The sequence below is a fragment of the Alligator mississippiensis genome, chromosome 2, assembly GCF_030867095.1.
Source record: "Alligator mississippiensis isolate rAllMis1 chromosome 2, rAllMis1, whole genome shotgun sequence".
In the NCBI taxonomy this organism is placed as follows: domain Eukaryota; kingdom Metazoa; phylum Chordata; order Crocodylia; family Alligatoridae; genus Alligator; species Alligator mississippiensis.
The window spans coordinates 138,053,382-138,077,209 of NC_081825.1; the positions used below are offsets into that span (position 1 = coordinate 138,053,382).

The window sequence follows — 23,828 nt, forward strand, 5'->3', positions numbered from 1 at the left end:
GCGCAGCAACATTTTGGAGAAACTACCGTCTGGGGTGCACCTTGGACAGTTTTGAATGTTGAAATACACTTGTATAAAACTGGTTACATGCATGCATCCCGCCAGAAGAAGAATAGCTAGTGGGGTTAGAAACTGAATTGAACCAATTTATATAGCAATAAGATAGTTGTGCGCCCAATAACAGTGGGACTTCATGTCTCCAGGGAGAATGTTGACTTAGATATTAGGAGAAGAATATAGTTAGGTCCTCCTTGTGACACAGATCCCAAAGGTAGGGTGGAATGGAAAGAGAGAAAACAAAGAGCAGGTGCATGTGTTAGGTGCTGCTATTAGCTGCAGGGTTAGTTGAATTAATAATGTGTATACAGTAATTCATCTGAATATTTTAGCCTCATCTACCATCCATGGTGAATCAGTGAGTAAAACAGATCTTGAATTCAAAATGCTTTGACAATATCTTCTAAATCTGTTTTAATTCTGCAACTGAAAATGCAAATTTTCCTTTGTATTTAATGCCTGCTAATGGATCAGAAAGTCATGGGAGGTAGTTTCTTTTCCTTGTGCAAACATTTTCATTACAAATACTCAGGCATATGAAAGCCATCTACACAAGGAAAATGTCTAAAAGTATGGACCACTAAACATCTGGTCTGTTACAGGTTTAAACCAGTTTCTGATCGCTTAAACCAGTTTATGTGTAATGTCTGTCCCTAGCCAAAAAGGGAATGACAGGATTCCAGCATTCCATGTATTATTTGAATATTCCCAACTCATTGCTGAATTCCTTGTCAAATGCACACTCAAATGCACACTTATTCATCCAAAAACTAAATCCAGGACATCTTACCAAGACCAAGTTAAACTTCATTTGAAGGTTCTGAGAAAAGCCATTTTGGAGATAAGATACTGTGGAAATCAGAAGCAGAATTTTCAAAGCTTGATTAACAGTGATTTTCTGATATGGGCAGTCTCCCTCAGAAAAGATTTGTCTGAATTGCTACAACATTTTGGTAACGTCTCTGCGGGTCTTTTACCCAACCATGCAAATGATGACATGAAAGGAATCTTTTGGAGGATTTCAGAGAGGCGGCCAAAACTGATCTATAAACGGAAGGCAAATTTTACCATAATCAAAGAGAAGGAACTATCGCTCCATGACGTGTACTGGGCAGGAACATGAACCACCTGAGCAATATGAAAGAAAATGGAGTCCATTTCAAAACCATCTTTTATCCCAGAAGATAAGTAAGGCATAAACCTACAGCAAGGGGAAAAGATAAGAGGAGGGAATCCCTGGTTTCTTTAGATCATCACAGCAGTGATAAAATGGAGATAGGAAATAACCATTAAATCTTTCTACATCAATCCATGTTGAGGTCTTATTGCTACAATGCAACATTATCACATATTGTAGAATGGCACAAGGCAAATATTGCAATGAAACATCAAGATACCATGTTGTGATTAATTTGTGGCTCCCAGCAATGCTATCAGGTGATGAAGTGCCTCTACAGCTGATGACAGCTGAGTATCAGAACCACACATCTACATTAAATAAAGTGGCACTCCTACTGATTATTATTTTATATGGTTCTATTGAAGAATGATGTTCACTTCCTTAATTTAAATAATTTGCTCTACATTTCGAAGGTATAAGCCTTGATATATCATTGTTTCAGGTCCAAGATATCAAAAATCACTTTATGCAATGAGTAGGACAATGGCAGTACAGGGACTAAGAAAATAGAACAGATATTGTATGCTTGAGAACAGACAGGGGCACTTTGGATATTAGAACTGGTTTTACTGAAAGTGAAAACACTGGTAAGGCCAGAAAAGGTTATCTCCAGCTTCTTAAAAAAATGCAGCCAGGCCTTCTACTTCCCCTTGACCAGTAACAAGAAAATAGCAAGAAAGTTAAAATGCTTAACCCACTGGCATCTCCACCTTAGACCCCTCCTTTTCCACAAACCTGCACACCTGTAATTAGTGTCATACTACTAACATACCAAAAGTTAGCCACATGCATGTTTGCAGGATTGGGTCCCTAGATACTAATGACATACAGGCCTTGAAATAGAATAAGCAGAGATAAGGCTTTCAACCTGACACAGAATACCAAACCCAATTGAGAACATGCTATTTGATTATAGAGGTGCCTAATTTCCACTTGAGAGAGCAATAACAATGCAAGAAACACTTGAGTGCAATTTGTATGAACATAAAGGAAGCAGCAATCTCACTAAACAGAATCAAAGAGCCATGCTGCAAAAGTTTAGTAAGTGACCTTACTACACAAAATGTTGAGTCCCAGCCTCCAAGCACTACTGTAATACCAAAAGTAAAAAATCATCCCCCTACTCTGAACTTTACTCTTTGTGCAGGATTCATATGTTCTGAACCTCTCCTAGCCCAGTTCAGGATGTACTGACCTATTCCAACACCTTATTGTTAGGGGTCTACCTATATCACACACAGACTCACCAATTTTTGTGGGTTGATCGCAGTATAAAATTCTAATTCCATAGACATTTTGCAATGGCCCCGCCTCTCAATACCGATTGGCGGAGAGGCCCTGGTCCTGTGGTGCTGATTGGTGGAGAGGCCCTGTGGCAGGGAGGGGGAAGGAGGGACAAGGGTGCAGCAGCCATATTGATTGCTGGCTGCCCTTTTGTGTGGCCCCATCCTTCAGTGCTGATTGACAAAGAGATGAGGGAAGGAGGAAGAGCCAGCATTTTATTTTTATCAAGATTTTTTGGTTGTTGTTGATTCTGCGGACAATCTGCGAAGCATCAAATTAAGTAGGTCTCTATTTATTATCCATGTGGAAACATATACATATCTTAGCAATTTACAAAATGCTGCCACAAGGTTGTTTAACCAACATCAGTATTTATAGAATCATAAAATCATAGAAAATTAGGGTTGAAAGGGATCTCAGGTCATCTAGTCCAGCTCCCTGCACACAGCAGGACCATCATAAAGTAGATCATCCCAGGCAAGAGTCTGTCTAGCTGGGTCTTAAAAACCTGCAAGGATGGAGATTACAAAACCTCTCTGGGTAACTTGTTCCAGTGCTTTACGACCCTCCTAGTGAGAAAGTTAATACCTAACCTAAACTTCCCTTGCTGCAGCTTGAGACCATTGCTCATTGTTCTGTCATCTCCCACCACTGAGAACAGTCTAGCACATCTGTAATCTTTGGAAACACCCTTCAGGTACTTGAAGGCTGCTATTAAATCTCCCCCAATTCTTCTCTCCTCCAGACTAAACCAGCCCAGCTCCCTCAGTGTGTCCTCATAAATCATGTGTCCCAGCCCCCTAGCCATTTTCACTGCCCTCCACTGGACTCTCTTCAATTTGTCTACCTCCCTTCCATAGTACGTGGCCTAAAACTGGACACAGTGCTCCAGATGTGGCTTTACCAGTGCCAAATAGAGGGGAAGAATCACTTCCCTCCTCCTGCTGGCAACACTCCTATTAATTCAGCCCAGCACACTGTTAACCTTCTTGGCAACTGTTGGCTTATTTTCAGCTTACTGTCCGCTGTAACCCCCCAGATCCTTTTCTGCAGAGCTGCTGTTTAGCCAACTGGACCTCAGTCCATACTGGTGAATGGGACCATTCTGTCCTAAGTGCAAGACTTTGCACTACTCTTTGTTGGACCTCATGAGATTTCTTTTGGCCCAATCCTCCAATTTGTTGAGTTCACTCTGAATCCTAGCCCTACCATCTAGCATATCCACTACTCCCCCCAGCTTGGCGTCATCCACAAATTGGCTGAGGGTGCACTCCATCCAATCTTCCAGGTCATTGGTGAAAATACTGAACAAAACTGGCCCCAAGACTGACCCCTGGGGCACTCCACTTGATACCAGCTACCAACTAGACCTTGAGCCATTGACTACTATCCTCTGATCCTGATGATCCAGCCATTTTTCTATCAACCTCACAGTCCATTCATCCAACCCATACATCCTTAGTTGGCTAGTGAGGATATTGTGGGAGACCTTATCAAAAGCCTTGGTAAACTCAAGGTATATCACATCTACTGCTTTCCCTGCATCCACAGATCCACTCATCTCATCACAGAAGGCAATCAGGTTGGTCAGGCATGACTTGCTCTCAGTGAATCCATGCTGACTGTTCCTAATCACATTTTTCTCCTGTGAGTGATTAAAAATGGTTTCCTTGAGAACATACTCCATGTTTTTTTCAATGGACTGAGGTGAGGCTGACTGGTCTGTAGTTCCCTGAACCCTTAGTGTTCCCTTTCTTAAAGATGGGCACTGTATTTGCCCTTTTCCAATCATGCAGGACCTCTCCCAATCACCATGAGTTTTCAAAGATGATGGCCAGTGGCTCTGTATTCACATCATCCAACTCCCTCAACACCCGCAGGTGCATCCCATCTGGCCCCATGCACTTGAACACAACCAGCTTTTCTAAATAGTCCCTAACCTGTTCTTTCACCACCCTTGGATGCTCACCTCTTCCCCAAACTGCGCTGCCAGGTGCAGTAATCTGGAAGCTGAACTTGGCTGTGAAGACTGAGGTGAAAAGGGCATTGAGTACTTCAGCTTTTTCCACCTAATTTGTCACTAAGTTGCCTCTCCCATTTAGTGAGGAAGGCAACCCTCTGTACCTAAGAGGAAGTACACTTTTCCTGTTCTTCCTCTTGTTGGTGACATACTTGTAGAAACCCTTCTTGTTACCCTTCATGTCTTTTACTAGCTGCAACTCCATTTGCACTTTGGCCTTCCTGGTTTCACCCCTGCATGCCCAAACAATGCTCCTCCCTAGTGGTTTCTCCAATTTTCCACTTCTTATAAGATTCTTTTTTGTGTTTTAGCTCACTGAAGAGCTCCTTGCTAAGCCAAGCTGGTCTTCTTCACTACTTGCTAGTCTTTCTGTGCATCAGGGTGGTTTGGTCCCTAAGGAAGGTTTCTTTCAAGTACAGCCAGCTCTCCTGGACTCCTCTTCCCCTCAGACTGACTTCCCTGAACTCCTGCCCATGGGTTCCCTGAGTGAGTTGAAGCCTCCTTTTCTGAACTCTGCTGAAGTCTGGGGTCTGTACTCTGATACTCTCCCTTGCTTTCCTCAGGATCCTGAACTCAATCATCTCATAGTTGCTGCTGCCCAAGTTGTCATTGTCTACCACATTAAATCAAGAATGCCACTGTATTCTGCCCTGGATTTTGCTGCTGAATGGGACCCAGACATCTGAGTGGCATGATAAAACAAATCATATTATGAGGCATAGCCTGCTTCAGAATCCTTCATTTAAGCATCATATCATGCTACTGTCAGGATATGCCTACATGGAACAACACACGGTCACATACAACTAGCTCAGGAATTTCCAAAATAGCTAACTTAGTTACCAGAAGCAGGGTAGCCATGCATTGAAGAGGGAATTTCCTGCTGAGAAGTCTTACAGTACATTGATTTCACTGGAGCAGATACACCTATTTATACCACATGAAGATCTGGACAGAGGTCTTTCCTAAAACAGACTCTGTTTTTCACTGATTACTCAAATTATTCGTGTGTTGGCTTTTTTTTTTGCCAACACTTGTGAAAGCAAAGGCCACCCAAGCATGCTATTCTGGTACCATTAATACCTACCGGCTAAGCTTACCTCCTGAATTCAGCAGCCCGTCTACATTTACCCCCATCACTAGACCATAGCAGTACAGAAGGAAGTGTACAAGGCCCCCTAGACATGCACATCACGTTAGGGCTTGAGGCTGCTGTCCCTACTCATGCAGGATCAGGCCTCACATTGCAAGCAATTTCTGTGATGGTACCTCCTTGTAATGTGCTATTCAACCTAAGGATGGCAGAAGGTAGCCTTACATTATTTAACATTCTGTACCAAGAGTACTCGCAATGATTGAGAATATGATTGCTTTATTCATGTGAACCACACATTACTCTGTAAACTGTAAATAGCTGCAGCAAACTCAATGGGGACATGCTGGGAGAGGGGTTGTTTGGCAAGGGCATGGCCTCCAGAATGGAGCTTAAAGGTTAATGTCTCCTTTTTTTTTGATTTCATAAACGTTGTAGTAGCACCAGGAATGGAGCAGAATTCAAGTCACAGGCTTCTTTGCCTAAAGGGCATCCTAATCCCCTCCATAACCAGATCAGATCCTCTGTCTGCTCACGCAGCCCTGCCCAGAAGGAAGTACAACCAACCCTCTCCCCCAAATTCACAAGAAAGATAAGATGTGCAGCCCAGGTATTTGCCCCTCAGCTGCAGTGTAAAAGGTGACAGGAACTGGCAGCCTGACAAACTAGTTCACCTACAATGGGACTTGAGAGGACTGGTGGGATATGGGGGTTGGGAGAGGAGAGGGAAGAGAAGCAGTGCTGTAAATGGTCTCATGTTGCTAGCCTGGTCTCACTCATGCAAACAGACTAAAGGGATATGACCTGATCATAGCTCTTTCAGTCATTTAATTTAAAAAAAATATTTTTTGTTAAATAGCAAAAGGAAGGCAGATAAAATTTAGCTTTTCTTTTGTCTTTCAGTCACCTTTGAATTTGGTCTTGACTGGTCCTTTTTTAACTGCAGAACTGTTTTGTAGTTAAAAAAAATAGGTAGAAAGAAAGAAAGAAAGAAAGAAAGAAAGAAAGAAAGAAAGAAAGAAAGAAAGAAAGAAAGAAAGACGCTTCACGAATTTGCGTGTCATCCTTGCGCAGGGGCCATGCTAATCTTCTCTGTATCGTTCCAATTTTTTTAGTATATGTGCTGCCGAAGCGAGCAGAAAGAAAGAAAGTACATTTTTAAAATGTTACTGCTTTGGAGTTGTTTACAGAACAAGGAAAAAATAACATTTTGGTGAATCATTCAAATTTCACCAGCCACATCAGGAATATCACAGGGATCTTAGCTTTGAAATTTTCCTACAGGGCCACTGTCTCTAAACCTAATTAGGCCAAGTACTTCTAGGGAAGATTACGTGGCAAGTATACTTTAATCAGGTGAAGTTTCCAACTTCATTTTATTGACTGCCTTCTAATTTACATGGTACAACATGGAACTTGGCCATAAGTTCTTGTAAGCCTAAGAATGTATCTGTAATGTACAAATGCACTTTGCATGCCAGGTCTTTGTCTAAGACTAGATTGTATCTTGTCCCCTTCCAAGAGCATGGGAAGTGAATAGGCAGGAAAGAAAGTCTCCCTTCTTCAGTTCATGCAAAAACCAAGCAGGAGGGCCGTCCTGACTTTTTAAGTCACATATGGATTGCTCCCATTCAGTGCCCGCAATGAGTTCAATGAGAAACTTTGTGTTAACATCACCAGGGACTGGGTCCTGATCATAATACCCCAAAGGGATTGGGAAATGCCAGGAGGACAGAACCTGGCCCCATCTCCCTTTCTCCCACAATTGTAGAGCAGGATACCAGTGACGCAGGGAGAGCAAAGAGTACCCTCACGCATAAAAGGGGCAATAGTAGTGAGCAAGCTCTTGCAAGGAATGGTGGGTGAACACACTCAAGGTAGTACAGTTCTGCATAGCTACAAACAAGAAACTGTGCACAAAGGCTTGATTGGGGAAATTGGAGACATTACTTTTGATAGCCCTTGTTATTCTATAAAATTGCATAAATTAAGTTAGCCACGAACACAATGAAAAGGTAAAACAGGAATCCATTTTAAATGAGAGTTCATTCTGGGGTTCCTCATGACCAGTTCTCTCATAATTTCTATAAAGATGGTTAGCCATGTTAGTCTGACAAGCAGAAAGTGGTGCATGGAGGCACTTCAGAAACTAAACTGGTTCAGAAGCAAGAAGTTTCATAGTCAACTTTGTCAGACGCTGATGAAGTACATTACTACTTATGAACGCGCATGCCTTTTTGACCCAATTCACCTATGAGGTGCCACCCTGACCTACTCTCTCTACAGAAGAACAGAACTGCTCTTCTACTGTCTTTTTTTAATTTTATGCAAGAGCTCTTTGAAAGCATGCTCGCTAAACCATGGTCTTGTGGATTATTTACACTGTGCAGGTAGGAACATCAATTCTCAGCCACGGACTTGCACGTTATTTTACTATACTACATAAAAGAACAGAACACACTGTCCCAGTCATGTTAGGGGCAGAGAAAATCCAATGGGGTGGATCTAACATCCCAGAAGAACACATGATCCTTGTATTTTATGTCAAAAATAAGAAATCTATGAGAACATGTTTCATATTGATTAGTTATGTACAAGGGTCGACCTAAATCACAGAGGCAGGCAGCCTATTTTGCAGGCAGATCCTGGGGACGGCCACCATTTTTTTGGGCTTATCGCAGCAGCCCGCCCCCACAACTGATTGGCTGAGGGGCCCTGGTGGCCCTTCCCTACATGCTGATTGGTTAAAAGGGTGTTTGTCATATGGCCCTGCCCCTCACCGCTAATTGGCAGAGAAGCCTGCCCATCATGTGACCCCACACCTCAACATGGACCGGTGGAGAATGGCAGGGTCACACAACAGGCAGCCAATCAGTAGCAAGATGGTTCAGGCTGGACATCAGGAGATATTACTTTACAGTTAGGGCTGCCAGGCTCTGGAATGGGCTCCCAGGTGAGGTGGTGCTCTCTCCTATCTTGAGGGTCTTCAAGAGGAGGCTGGACAGATATTTGGCTGGGGTGATATGACCCTGGCACCTGTTCCTGCCCAAGGTCAGACCTGATGATGTGTTTAGGTTCCTTCTGAACCTAAGCACTATGAAACTATGAAAGAACCAGGGGCAGCAGCCATCTTGCCTGCTCCCCTTCCCCCGGGTGGGCTGCCTGGCTGGGCCACAGCGGTCGTGAGGACTGCTGGCTCCTACTGGGCAGCCAGCATGTTATTTTTAATAAGGTTTTTTTTCCATGAATGTCACCGGCATCACCTGGTTTTGTGATATCTGCAAAATCTATGAGTAGGTCCCTAGTTATGTATCAGAAAAGACTTCTCATGACAAGAAGTAAAAGAAAATGTAAGGACCATTTTGCCTTAAAGAAAAATAGCAAAACTAATCAAGGAGCACAAAATAGTTAACAGCTGGAGTACCAGACACTAGTGAACTCCAACATCCATGCCTTGGCATATCATTAAGGCACTAAGCACTGAGCTCACATCCTCCATTGACTCATCTAAGAAATGGCTTTGGGTTTATCTCTAGGAGAAGAAACAGCTTAATCACCACTTTAACCTAAAATAACGAGTCCAGACAGCTGCTTCACAATGCAGGGGAACACTGGGGGCAAACTGGAATTGATCAGTTTTACAGCATAGGCTTTCCAGGGCTCCTTCATTCACAATAAACCTCCTATTTGAAAGGGGGGAAAAGCACCTTTACAGGGAAAGCCTAAGTTGCTCCAAAAATCACACACGTCACCTTCAGAGATCAACACAATGCATATTTATAATTTGACTGCAGAAAAAAAAAAACACTTCCAAGTACCAGTGTTCACTCTTTATCTCCCACTCTGGGAAAAATCAAGGAACATAATCATGTGTCAACAGCTGAAAATCCCACGCAATCCACATACGCAATGAAATCTTATCCCTATGAGCCCAGAAGTTTTATGGAAAATTACAATGAAGTTGAATGTATTGGTGGAAAAATATGTATAGATGTCATGCATCAGATGGCATATCATGGGACACTTTATAAATGGAATTACATTTAACATTTTTATCACTTTTAAGGTGCCACAGTAATTGTGACTTAATAAGGAAGCAATGTACGCTCATCAGCTATTGGAATTAAAAATAAAAGACATGGAAGAGTTGACAAGAAAACACTTCCTTAGCATCTAAATGCCATCATATCTGATCTAACACAGGCATATAAAGGGCCAGATTGTCAACTTTACTCACTTGGCTTAGTATCTTTCTCCATAAATAGTGTCTCAGATTTGATGAACCTATCCCAAAGTAAAGAACTGCTCGATGTGATTAGTGTTGGATGAATCCAGCCTTAAGTTGTCAATGCCAATTAAACAACAAAGGACCAGATATTTAAAGGCACTTAAATGCCTAATTTCACTTGAAAGGAATGGTAGTGAGGTGCCCGAATCCTTTTATAGTTTGTGCCAAACATCTTTATTACCTATAACCAAACAGGCACACACAGCATTGCATAAGCTTAATACTATACCAACATTAGGGTCTGAATACTGAGAAAGTCCTACATCAGAACACCTACACGCAATGCCTGCATGCAACTCATTACAGTATTAGGGCAAAAGAAGAAAACAAAATCCTTTGTAAAGTTCCTCATCTTGGCTGCACAGTATGGTAGACTAATTTTCTTCGTGTACACGTCCCATTCTCACTCTTGCGTGCTTGTGTTACCTGCTCTCTCTCTCTCATAACCCTCCTTACACAAGAAAAAAAAAAGAGAGTCACATAGCTATCTTATTGTCATCTATTATTCAAGAAAGGTCTCATTGAATAAATGTCTGTTCAGAGGCTCTAAACAAATTTCATTTCTGAACACCACTGTCTGCAGCTCAGCGGGCTATTTCACCAAGATAAGATCACACATTTAATCAAACGCTTCAAAAAAGAAATACACACCGAGTTTGCTTAATAACATCAAATAATAAAAGTGCAGTGTTGATGGCATACTAATTTTTAGTGCTCTTTCTTCTTTGAGTGTTGTCTCAATAGTCAAGGTCAACTGTACATGGGATTTCTTCTAATTAGGGCTTCTGGTAAATGCTGGCTACTCCCTGGACCTACTTATTCATGCCACTTAACCACAATTTTGCCCACAACTAAGATATCTACCCCTTCACTTTAAATGGTAAGATTGTGTGCAACCATTTCAAGAGTGACAGATGAAAAACACAAATGCTGCTCTTTCAATACACAATATATTGATTTAGAGTAGAATGAATGTCCTCAATAGACTATGAGAAACCATCTTCACCAAATGGCTGTAGAAGTAGAATAGAAACAGATGCAAGTCTCTTACAGAATACTCCTGGATTGTCCATTCATCATTTGGTTACAGCTCCTGCTGTACTACACTACAGTTTTGTTCAAGTAGGGAATCAAAGCCACACCCTACACCTCTGAAGTCACCAAAATTAGGTCCTTAGAGGAACATAATTAGCTCAAGAAGTTTGGAGCACAAAATCCATTAGGGCTGGCCAAATCTCCATTACGTTGTCTGATGGAGATAGCATATTCACTTATAACTTGCAAATCATTCAGACATAAAATCATAAAAATTTAGGGTTGGAAGGGACCTCGGGAGATCATCTAGTGGCTAGATTCTAGTCTATGACCTATTAAGGTCATAGACATATTTAAGTCTATGATCTATTTCTTTGCATTTCCAGTGACAACACAGAGATAACAACTACAATCTGCTTTGGCTCTATAAGGGCAATCTAAATTCCCCTGCTAGATCTGATGGATTCTGCACACCTCCAGCTGACCTTCCCATACAAGAGAGTCAAGACTCTTCCACAAAGCATTCCTGTCATATACACACACACACTTCCTCTGAACTGCCAGAAGGGATACTTCATGGATGCTGAGATCCACAAGAGGAAGGTGCTGCATCATAGGAAGAATAAAACAAGAGTAAAGAAAGTCCAGTTTTCTCCCCATCTTCCCATCACCACCCTGTCCAAAGCTCAGGATGGATGGGTAATATAGGCCTAGGCTGCGTAACCTTTCTGTGCCATCTTCAACTGCAATAGCACCTCTCTTTCAAAAGGATACTCAAGGCAGCTTGTTGTCTACAGCAGAGGCCCTCACATACTCTTTGGCAGCCACTGGAAATCTAGCTTTTTTTCCCCCCACATGGGAGTAGACTTTCAGATCCTCAAACTCTGATGCAGGTAAACTGCTGAAGGAGATAGCAAAGGTGTGCCTGATAAAGCCAAAGTAAAGTTGCCTGGCCACAACCATGACGTGACGCTACTGCACAGTAGTATTAAGCTACTGTGCAATAGCATCATGAAAAAGAGGTTTGTTGGTGATACTGTACAGTAACTCAGATTACTGCATAGTCATTTAGTATTTGTGTATACAAGTACTAAATGACCGTGCGGTAACAACTGTACAGTCAGTGTCTCGTGTAGATGCAGCCTGTGCACGCCAAACTTCCGTTCTATTACAGGTATAGACCGTTTCCAATTACTTATACTGGTAAAAGCATAATATCTATACCTGGCTATAGTGTTCACATGTGACTTGGTATGGGTACGTCCTGGTCAAACCATTCAGAAAGATCTGTTCAATACATGGCAGGTCAGAACTGTGGATTACTTGTGGAAACATAACAAATTATTATTTCTTAACAGTCCAAGTGTGATATGCAAATTTCAATCTGATAGTATTTTAAACACATACATTGTTTTGGAACCTAGGGTTTAAAAAAAAATCTAAACCCATAAAACAAAACAGCATTTAACTTTTAAAATCTCCCTCAAAAAACAAAAATCACATCTACTGCAAATAATACAAATTACCTTCCTCCTAAGATTTGCCCTATGAAACTTCATTGTGTCATTAACACACTAATGAAGTCCTCTGAAAGGAGATGGGGTAGGTTTACACCGTATTCTTTCAAACAAGAAGAGGCCTGGATTGTGGCATCCTAAAATTTATACTGCAACACAGAATGTCTTATGCCATGAACTGTGCCATCAATGATACCAATTTGGAGAGCAAGAAACTGCTCAACATGAGTAAATGTGACAACCTAGCCATACCAGAGAAAGCAGATAACCATTTGTTATTGAAAAATATAGATGTAATAAATAAATAAAAGCAGTAAACAGAGGTTAGAGTTACATGGGAGATGTTTCTGATACAAAAAGTGTAGTATTTATGTTTCATTTTAGAAACGTTCATCCCCTTTGAATCAATTGACAGGAATTTGCATAGTTTGAAATGACAAAGTGTCACTCAGTGACACACAAATGCAGGCAAAAGCACGGTGAAATAAAAGGAGTTAACATGATCTTTGAAACCCTCTTCAATTATACCCAGCAGCGAAATCTATTCAGAAACATGGCCATGAGGGGCTTTTTTTTTTCCCTTTCCCCAGCAGCCTTTGGAATAGCTTTAAGGGAAGGAAGAAGGGGGAAAAAACCAAAAAAAACAGGGAGCCATTGAAAAAAAATCTCCTTACAGGGTCAGCTGTCAATGGAATGCATTTTAGTATTCAGGATACCCACCCATGCAGAAGATCAAAAACTGGGCTTCAGTCCCTCCCCTATTCTCACAGGCTTAAGCTAATGCTCTGCTTCTGAGACTGTACTGAATAGTAACGCACACTCCCTCTGCAGGACTTGTAAACAGCAATACAAGCCGATCAAATAGAATGGGGGTGTAGTTTCTACTAAATGTTTCCCTTTTCTTGTGGCATACTCTAACACAACAAATCCGGTACATTAAATAAAAAAGTCAATTGGTCCAAAGCTCCTTGCATTAGTCTCCTCTAACTTACTGCTTCTCCCTCCCCCCTCCTGCCAGTGGAAAGTAAACCTATAAGACATAGTTACAGTTGTCCCTGTTCTAAATTAAATGTTTTATCCCCATCTTAAAAATAAAAAGCTGTTAGTTTCTACCCAGATGATGAAACCACTTGCTGGCTTGAGAGTTACCTCAGTTTAAGTGTGGATTCCTGACAGTCCTTCCTAGTACCAGTCAAATTTAACACATCTTCGGCATTGGAGTTTCAAGGTCTCATCTTGTTTTACAGCAGTGCTATAAGCAAACATTAAAATTTTCAAGGACTCAGAGCTATCCACTTAAGTGAATGGTTAATATTGTATTTCTCACCCACCCACCACAACTGGTTAACTGTAGTAACAAAGTCTTTAAAAGAGCTGCTGATAACCTTATGAAAAAGACCCCCCAAAACTGTGGAGGGTGGGAAGGAGGGGAAGATAAACATGCTATTAAAAATGTTATGTATTTAAAGATTTCAGGGATTTCCAGGAGTTTGGGATAGCACTGTTCCCAAGCTTTAAAGTCTAACTACAATCTATACTGCATTCACCCAGTACTGTATTCAAGGTGCGACTGCAGCTTGTGCAGACATAACCATGCTAGCTCAGGTATTGCTAGTGTCATAACCAGAGCAGCATGGGACCTGGCATGCTGCTAACTCGACCTCAAGAAACTGAGTAAATACTTGGGTAGTTAGCCTGCACTGAACTCCACATTGTAGCCACACATTATGACTTACCTAGCAGCATTTGAACTATCTGGTAGAGTAACATCCTTATCCCATGTAGACATACATACCAGTAACCTCTCACCTGAAGTCAATCTTCAGTGTCATTATCAGTATTTGTGAAATTTACTGTCATAAAAAGGTTACAGCTACCATTCCTGTTCTAGCTGAAATTAATGTAAAAATTGCCATCAACCACAGTGGAGACTGGATTGGGACCAATTACTCAAGAGGACAAATGGGCTGCTATAAATCTATGAACAGGGGTCAATAAAATCGGTTGGTGCTCAGCACCTCTGATGATCATGTCACTTTTCTGTAGATGCCTAAATACAAGTTTAGGAAGTTATCTTGAGATATCTAAACCTGAACATGTTGACCAAAGATTGTGTTCTCATCATGTCTATACACTTGAACACAAAACGAAAATTAGGACGTAAAAAAAGAAGCAAAATTTTCTCTGTGGTATTCCGAAGATTTCTAATGAGCATTAGCACCATTAAGACAGAAAACAATACTGGATTTAGTTACAACTTCCCAACTAAAAGCACTTTGTTCTCCCTTTCCCAAAGTTAGACTCAAAAGCAGCAACACTCAGTGTCTGCTCTTAAAAATAACAGTGTAATATTTTGGCAATGGTATCATATATATACAAAGCACTAAAGTAACAGGAGTCATTGCATTAGCTAATTCCTATCTGATTCGGAACTGTGCTTTTGTGTCTGTTGCTAGCTACTCAGTTCTTAGGGACAGAAGGTGAGAAGGACAGCAGAGGGTAGATGGAGAGCTGTTTAAAAACACCGTATAAGATCATTAAAAATTAGCTGTTTGTGGTAGATTTGCATAATTGTTCAGAGGTTCAGCTCCTCACTATTAAAATAAAATGCCTTTGGAGAGAATCAGTCTTTTAAAAACAGGACAACTCAATTTCCAGGATACTGTGGTTAAATATTCAAACTCTTTACATGAGAGTTCTTGTTGCAATAAAGCAGCTTATAAGTACGCATTTAAAAGGCAGCAATCCTGGAATAGCACATACGACAGGCATAGATAGCCTCATGCCCCTGAACAGTCCCACTGACCTCAGTTTAACTCTACACAGCAATAAGAATCCAACCATAGAGTTCCCTTTGGGGAAAAAAATGCAGGCTTCTTAATCATGATGTTTCAGTTCAAGTTTTAGAAACACTCAGCTCCACTGGTGAATTCAAACACGTTAGATCTTCCGCAGATGCACAGAGCTAAGGGCCCTATCCAGTATCCACTGAAGTCAATCAATCAGTGTTCTGCTTGCCATTGACTGCAAGGGGAGAATGGCTGAATCATTCAGTTTAAGATACTAGAATACCTCTTACTGGGTTTACTGAAATGTTGACTGAACATTGTACCAAAAAACAGTGTAACTGAAACTGATATTATTGTGCTATGTTATATGATAAATCATAATCATAGTGAGTCATTTAAATTATATGCATAACTTAAAATCAGAATGCAGCAGCTTCTAAATACTGCTCTACTTTCCTCAGATCATTTACTTTGTGTCCCTTGAAACTGACAGATGAAGACTATGAAATGGCAAAAGGTCTTGACTTTTGTTTGCCTCCTCTATCTTAACAAGCAGAGCTTAACAAACAGGCTGCAGACTCCAAGTTCCTACTAAGGAACACTGATTCTTTAAAATTAAAATACCACTTCTTGAAACAATATCAGAAAACAGCTCCTAGAACAGCCATGGTGAAAATACAACGAAATACTATTTCTTGGTCTCTTGAGTGTCAGTCCTTTCCAATTATCATGAGTTAATAATCATTCCTCCATACTGACTAGTCATTCCTAAATGGTACCAAACAGAAGCTAAAAAACAAAATGAAATTAAAGATTTGATCTGTTACATTTCCTGCAAGTTTCTGCTTCATATTCCATTTTAATATTCCACTTAATTTATTCTATCTTACTATAGGCCACCCTGGACCTTTGCTGGCAAGTATGGCATACAAATCTAATAAATAAATCAATTCCATAGGCTATACTGTCAGATGTTGTGCTCTTCAGTAATAAAATGAAACTACAGGAGGCTGCAGTGGAAGTCACAGTATTTTCTAACAGCTCACATTTTCAGCAAGATAATCTGGTAAAGCAGTTTGTTTGCCCATGAGTGCAGTTTGTCACACACACACACACATGCACCCATTCCCACCACCCCACCGGACTGATCCAGCTCACACGGAAGTCAACAGGCATATTCCATTGACATTAATGGAAGCTGAATGTCTGTAGTGACTGCTCCCTTGGAAAAGACCAATTATTAGGAGGAAAGAAAAATGACAAGAAATTTCTGACAAAGCAACAGCAGGATTGCAATATTTTATTTATTAATGTATACCATAATGTGACTTGCAATAAAGGTGTTTAGAAAAACAAGGAGCTAGAAGAGAATGCATACATGATTATTTGTCTCTATCACCCAAGTTACTGAACTCCTCTCCCCAGAGAAATGAGTTGGGATTTCAAAGCATCAAATAAGGAAAAATCCTTCCATTCAGTACTTCAGGACAATTAACAAAGAGATCAAAAACAAAAATTTAACTTCTTATTGCCTGAAAAGCAAGCTTCTACCCCACAATTAAACACCTTTCAGGAACTGACTGACCAGTGCATCTGACCTGAAACTGAAATTGGAAGTGGGTTACATGCTTCAGGTTCCTTGCAAAACAAGAAGTAAACAGAAGGAATTCTAATATACCCACACGCCCCTAAATTTATCAAATCCCTCCTCTGTCTCCACTCAGCCAGTCGCACCCCAGATGGCAAAGTAAGTTTAATATAACAGTCTGTATCCTACTCCCATTAAAAATCGATGCAAGTTTTTCCACTGATTTGAATGAGAGTAAGAACACTGTCTACATGTGTTTTTTATATAAAGTGCAACAGGGACTGAATTTGCTACCCAGTGAAATTTATGAAGACACTGAAGGTAGAGGCAGCCACACATGAAGATCCATGTTGCCCCAAAGTCATCTTAAAAATTCCTAGACTGGATGCAGCACATGCATATGTTCTAGAATGAGTATGGTCTGCACTAACTGCTATGAAAAATGTCATTACACCAAGTGCATCTTAATTTGCGAGGTTGATAACAGGCAGTTTGAAGGAAAGTCTTTGGATGCCAAGCATGACTAAGATTTTAGCAGAACTTAGTATCTTCACCTGATTTAGGCACCTAAGTCTCTATGTATTCTTATATTCAGAAGTTCAGAACTGAGCAACCACTTCTTGCTGTTTTTGAAAAACAGAGTGCCATCTGTGGAAGCTGTTGGGTTCTCAGCACTTCTGAAAATGAGGATACCTACACAAGCAGCTCAGTGGGAACTTAGGGACCTAATGTAAAATACACCTCTGTGAATCCTGACCAACAGGAACTGTAGGTATTGTGTGAGAGGGTGACATGGCTGTATTTAAAAAGCAACAAATTTCCTTTTCTGGTGTTACAGAAAATGGGAAATAAATGGTTACAAGCAAAACCTTTTCTAATTTGTTACAGTGCAGCTGTTTAAGACAGGGATATGGTATCTGCATGCAAACACATACAGATGTATTGCATGAAGCATTTTCAGTATTCTTGTTCTGACAAGACAGCGGCAGAAGGAAAAGCGTATCAGCATTGAAACTCAGCTGAAGTAATGTGGATGCTTATAAATGCAATCAGTACATGTTGATCCCAACTGGACAAGCATCTCAGCTGATAGCAACAGTGGTAGAGAAAAACATTCCTCAACTTCTGTATCTTTTCAACAACCTTAATACTCTGTTATTGCCTAGTCACACATTAAAGTTATGGAGCCTACCATGCAAGACAACCTGTCTTACAGCCCCCAGAGAAGTTGTGGAATTGCTATTCCTGGAAATTTTCAAGACACACTTGATTTGGGAAGATACAAACAGGGGTGATCCTGCCTTGAGCTGGGAGCTGGATTTGATGACCTTATCCAGTCCCTTCCAGCCCTACTTTCCTATAATCACTGAAAATAAGTTCAATTGGTATTTCTAGATCTTCCCTTGAACCAAGAGAACAGATAGTTTACTTGAACCCAGTTATATATAATATATTCCCACAACTATTGGGCAAAAAAATGTTTTCCAGCAGTAATAAGAAGCAAAAACTCATCTGAATCTTAAAAGAAAAGGCTGGGGCCAAATAACAGAGATATTTTAGAGACATCTCAATGGTAGCCAGCATATTCCTTCTCTTCCTAGAACCCCTTCTGCTGTCCCAGTCCCAACTCTTTCATCTACCTTTGCATGTGATTTTACGCTGTCTAGAAATAGTCTTTTAATCAACGTACACCTGCCTCCGCTCCATTTACTTTACAAGTTTCCGAAAACTCAACAGTTCCAAGGAGCATTCCAGAGACAGTTACCGCATTCCCCTCAGAACATCATAGCTGCTTGTATTTATACTGCACACATTCATGTTTCCAAAGAAAAAAGTCCTCACAGCAGGGTTTATATTCCTGATCTGACATAATGACCAAGGGAAAATGCATGAATACTTACAGTGCTATACACTTGCTAGGCAATGATAGTTTACCCATTCTTCACTCTTTGCTTTTGCTTTCTAGGCTGCCCACTTCCATAACTTCCACTTTGCAAAGTAATAGAAATAAATCTACGTTAATAGTCTTAAACCTCCTCAGATCATTGGAAATTTTACCTAAGAAAATTACAACTTTCTGAGGAGGACCATCTGGACTTGTTTTCATAAACAAAAGGGGTAATATGTCCCCAAACACTAATGTAACAGGCTTTATCACAACCTAGATCTCCTCAGATGTGTGCCATCTAGAAAGAAACTTCTGGTCTCCTTCACAAGGTAAAGAAAGTATCTTAACCAACAAAGCCTTTCAACTTACAATGCCATAATGCATGCAGATATAGCACTCTCCAGTCACAAGGTTCAACATACACTCTGCATAACAAATCAGAGAAGTAGGTCTAGAAGGGACCTCAAGAAGTCATCTAGTCCAACCCCCTGTCTGAGGCAGCAAAGGTCTTGTGTCCCGTAGGGGGATCAAGCCTGTGACCTTGGCATTAGCACCGCATCTTCATGTACATTTGCTAAATTCTACATGCATTTAACAAAAGAATGCTTCCTCTTATTGCCTGCAGGAAGCACAGCTAAGTGTAGTTTGTGCAAACAAAGGGGTTTATGCTCTGTTCTTTAATTAATAAGAACAGCCGGGAAACAAAACTCAAGCATTTCCTATCACATCACCTTCAGCTAAGCACTCTCAGACAGATGGACACAGCCCTGATGACATCACAACCTGTGGAATATATGAGTACTATGGAGCACATGCTGCTAGGAAACAAAGCACATAGATGAAATCAAATCTTCTGATGTACAGCCTTGGGATGCATTTTCTAGACCGAGAAACGAATAATTCTGCAATCACTCAACAAGCCTAGAAAGTGAAAAAAACAACTATATTATGGAGCACGGCAGTCACATGCAAACTCCTTAGACTTGATTAATGGTCTCAAGTTCCTACATTCTCAAAAAGGGTATCTTGCCTTTTTTTTTTTTTAACCTTTGCACAGCATTTAAGCACAGTTTAAGTCAACTTCAGTGTATTCTCTTCTCATGCACTCAAAAGCTAAAGGACAGCTAAGTCAATAATGAATAATCTCAACCTGCTAATCAATGGTTCAATACTTTCCTTCCGAACTTTTGGAAATAGGTATCTGTAAGAAGATCTACATCTGCGTTCACATCTCCCTTTTTCTGGAACAAGTGACCCAATACAGTCGCTTTTACGACACTAAAAGCATAGTACTAAATAAGGAAAGAACACATAACTAAACAGCAGGCTGAACTGCATGGGGACTGTAACCCTTCTTAATATTGTGACTACTGCAATTGGAGGTGGGTTGTTTTACCTGAAGGACAACACCACCCTAGAATGGAGCCCTAATCTTAACTTTGAGACCAAACATTAGCGTTGATCGGCAGATTTGCTTCTTTCCCCTACCCCGCCAGCCCGCCCCTTGTTTTTGCGTTCTCAAACGGGGGTCCTACAAGATTTTTGATAGCAGTCCTTTAACCACAACACCGGGTGGAGTCTGTAAAACTTCATGAGAGAGCGTATCCACAGTGCAGGCAAGGTTCTTTGGGTAGATATGATATATTTTATTAGACTGAGTAGTTGACCTTTTTGTACTCCAGTCCCCAGAAAATGATAATCAAGTAACTGCCCAAAATACACCGTAGCGCACAGTATCTACCAGCTAGTGCTGGCTACAATCTCTTCCCTTACAGCATTTCAAAATGAGAATGGGAAAACCTTCTGTGAAGAGCCATATCCCCCCCTTTAAAAATCTTAATGCTGAAAGGAATTGGGACTAGCAGGCTGCCTCTGCCGCCTCGTAGCAAGGCACAGGAGGCATTTTCCCCTCCTTCCCTGTCTCCAGCCATCTCCACATTTCCTAAGCAGCTGGCTGCATGCAACCAAACCCGGGAGTGCAAGAATGCTAACACTTCCTAATGAGCAATCTGAATGGGAAAGTAAATACAACAGGCATCAGTTGTTGTGGCTGTGGCCAAGCACTTGCTTGGAGGGACACACACACACACACACACACAGGCATATGCATAGGCACAGATGCATACAGAGACACAAACACAGAGGCACAGGCACACAGACAGATATACACAGGCACACATACGAAGGCACAAATACACACACACACACACACACCCCAACCCAGTGCTTTCCCCCTGGCTGAAGGCCCGGCGAGCAGGCTGGCTGGCACAGGGCTGCCCGGAGCCCGCTCCCCATCTCCCCAAACATCCGCGTGTCTCCAGGGGAGGGGGAAAGGATCCGGGGTTGTGCTGTTGCTATTGGCGACATGGTCCTTCATGGCAGCCCCCCCCTCCCCAGGGTCAGGTAAGCCCCGGGTCCTCGGGGCGCTGCACCTACGTCTCCAGCAGCCAGCCGTGCCCGGCAGCAGCTGGATCCCCGGCGCACTGGAGGAGCGGGCGGCAGGTACCACGCCAAGCCGCCTTGCCTCAGCCACGCCATTTCCATCCAGCAAGCGCTGCTTGCAGGGGAGGATCCGCACATCCATCCAGCGATGAAAAGGGGAATTAAAAAAAAAAAGGGGGGGGGGAGGTTTGCAATTTCCCTTCTCCAGCCTCCTCTCTCGGCTGCGCTGCATGCCAGCCCGCCGTAGCAGGGCTGCAGGGGAGCCGGCTGCTCCACAGGCAGGCGGGCGGGGAGGCTGCCAAGCCCGCCTGTCCCTCGCTGTCTCCCCCCTCGGATTGCGGGGGACCTGCCTGTCGCCACAGCAGGCGGGAGACCTGCCCCCCCCCCCCCCAAGACCCCGCAGCAGCCTGGGAGCCCCGTGGGGCCGCCTGGGCATGGACACACACACACACACCCTCCTGGCTGCTCCCTCCGAGCCTCCCTCCAGGACTGGAAAAAAGGGGGGGACTGGAGGCATGAGAGAAGACAACCCCCCCCCCCCCCACCAACCCTGTGGTGCCTTGTGGGGAAGGGAAAGGGGAAGGGAGAGCCTCCAGCCAGCACCTCTCCTTCCTTCTCCCCCACAGCCCCCCACCATGTCTCCCAGCTGAGCACAGAGGCATCTCCACACGCCCCCCAGCCCCACGAGACCCCCCCCCCCCCCCGCGCCGTGCTGCTGTGGAGACAATACGCTTGAGCTGCCCCGCGTGCAAGGGCTGGGGGGGAGGGGAGATGCCTCTGTGGGGGGCATGGAGGGAGGAAGCGGGGTGCCAGGCATCGGGGTGAGAGTTACCTTCAGTCGCCGCCTGCTCCCGAGCTGCGGGTCCCCCCATCAGTTCCTCAACAACCTGCAACGGGCAGCTGCCACAATCCAGCCATGGAAACCAGGCGGCAGGACCGCTGGAGCCAAGCCCCCCCTCCAAAAAAAAAAAGCAAAGAGGAGGGGGGGGGTGGTGAGGAATTTAAAAAAATAATAAAAAAGAATAGGGGAGAAGAAAAATGGGGGGCGGGGAGTGTCTCCTTTCCTTTCCTGCCGGTTTCCCGAGGGGGGAGGAAATGGAGGGGTAAAAAAAAAAAAAAAAAAAATTGAAAGAGCCGGTGGCTTCCTCCTCCTTCCCCTTCCCAGCACGGAGCCCGCTCGGATGTATCTCCCCAGTTGCCCAACTTCAGAGCAAGGTGATGCCTCGGCGGATGCTGGTCGGATGCGGCACGGGCACGCACAGCCCGAGCTGCTGCTGCTGCTGCTCCAGGAGAAAAGCCGCTGCTTGAAGAGACCGCAAAAAAAGGGAGCGAGAGAGAGAGATCTCCCCCTCCTCCGCCTTCCTCCTCCTCTCTCGCTTCTCTTCCTCCTCCAGCACCACCAGCTGATGCTCAGATCCACGCTGCCCCCTGCTCTGCCTCCTCGCCCGGGAAGCGCTGCCCCCCTGCCACCTTCCTTCTTCTGGGGCTGGAGAGGTTGATGATGATGATGATTTTTTTGTCCTCCTCCTCCTGCTGCCCCCCAGCTCCAGCCAACTCCGTCCTCGGCAGGAGCAAGTTGGAAGGGGAGGGCGTGGGGCAGGCGAGGCGAGGCGAGGCGGCCGGAGGAGCGGGTGGCTGCGCCTAGCGGGAGGCTGGTGGCGGCAGCTTCATCGCTGCTGCTTGAGGGGCTCCGAGCTCCGGCGAGGCAGGAGAGGCGGCCGATGCCGAGCGCAGGCAGGCAGAGCGATGGTGGTGGCTGGAGGGGGCTGCACAGGCGGCTGGTGCTGCAGCTGGTCCAGGGCGGTCCGCAGAGCCCCGGCCGCCAGCGGCATGCCCCGGCCCTGGGCAGGGAGGGGGCGCCCGGGCTGCGATCCTGCCGCGGGAGGGAAGGAGGGAGAGAGGGAGGCAGGCGGCGGCCGCAGCTCCGAGCCGGCCCGGCGAGATGCCTGGACTGCGCCGCGATGAGCCGGAGAAGCGAGCGCCGCGCAGCTCGGGGAGGGAGCAGCGAAAACCCGGATCTGGACCCCGCGCCGGCTGCATGGACGCGGGCTCCACCTAGCAGCGGCGCGGGGGGTCTGGGCGTGTGTGTGTGTGTGTGTGCGTGTGTGTTAGGGCACCGTCTGTGTGTTTGTGTCCCTGTGTGTGAGCAAGCCTTGTGTGTGTGTCTGTGTGCAAGCATGCCAGGTGTGTGTGAGCACACCCTGTATGTGTGTGTCTGTGTGCATGAGCAAGCCTCGTGTATGTGTGTGTGAGCACACCGTGTGTGTGTGTGTGTGTTCTGGATGCATGTGTGTGTGCAAGACGCATGAGAGACAGAGAGAGCTCTGCGTGTGAGAGATTCGTGTGTACAAGAGATTTCTGTGCGTCAGAAAGACTTCTGTGTATGTATAGACGTGTGTGAGACAGCTGTGTGAGGGAGAGCTGTGTGTGTGTCTAGATGAGTGTGAGAGGTTGAGTGTGAGACAGCTCTATGAGTGTGTCTAGACATGCGTGAGATCTGTGTGTGTACAAGAGATTTCTGTACGTGTGAAACAGCTCGGTGTATGGGTCTGTAGATGTGTGTGAGAGAGAGCTCTGTGTGTGTGTCTGTAGATGTGTGTGTAGATGTGTGAGAGATTGTATGTGCAACAGATCTCTGGTTATGAGA

At 43.7% G+C, this 23,828-nt stretch overlaps 1 protein-coding gene and 1 non-coding gene across 12 annotated transcripts in view; both read right to left on the reverse strand.

The window, feature by feature from the left end:
* ADGRL3 (adhesion G protein-coupled receptor L3) overlaps window positions 1-23,161 on the reverse strand; it is a 904,177-nt gene extending 881,016 nt beyond the window's left edge. For 4 of the 11 annotated variants that reach the window (XM_059722203.1, XM_059722197.1, XM_059722202.1 and 1 more), the window contains exon 1: window positions 22,014-23,158. The gene's annotated coding sequence lies outside the window, so the exon portion shown is untranslated. Of the gene's footprint in view, window positions 1-21,175; window positions 21,198-22,013 lie in introns of those variants that run through there. The other 7 variants (XM_059722207.1, XM_059722206.1, XM_059722205.1 and 4 more) reach the window with 4 other exon arrangements.
* Window positions 6,664-6,773, reverse strand: LOC132248920 (U6 spliceosomal RNA). The gene has a single exon (XR_009460393.1). It is a non-coding gene; the product is annotated as a U6 spliceosomal RNA (small nuclear RNA).
* Window positions 23,162-23,828: the final 667 nt, after the last annotated feature.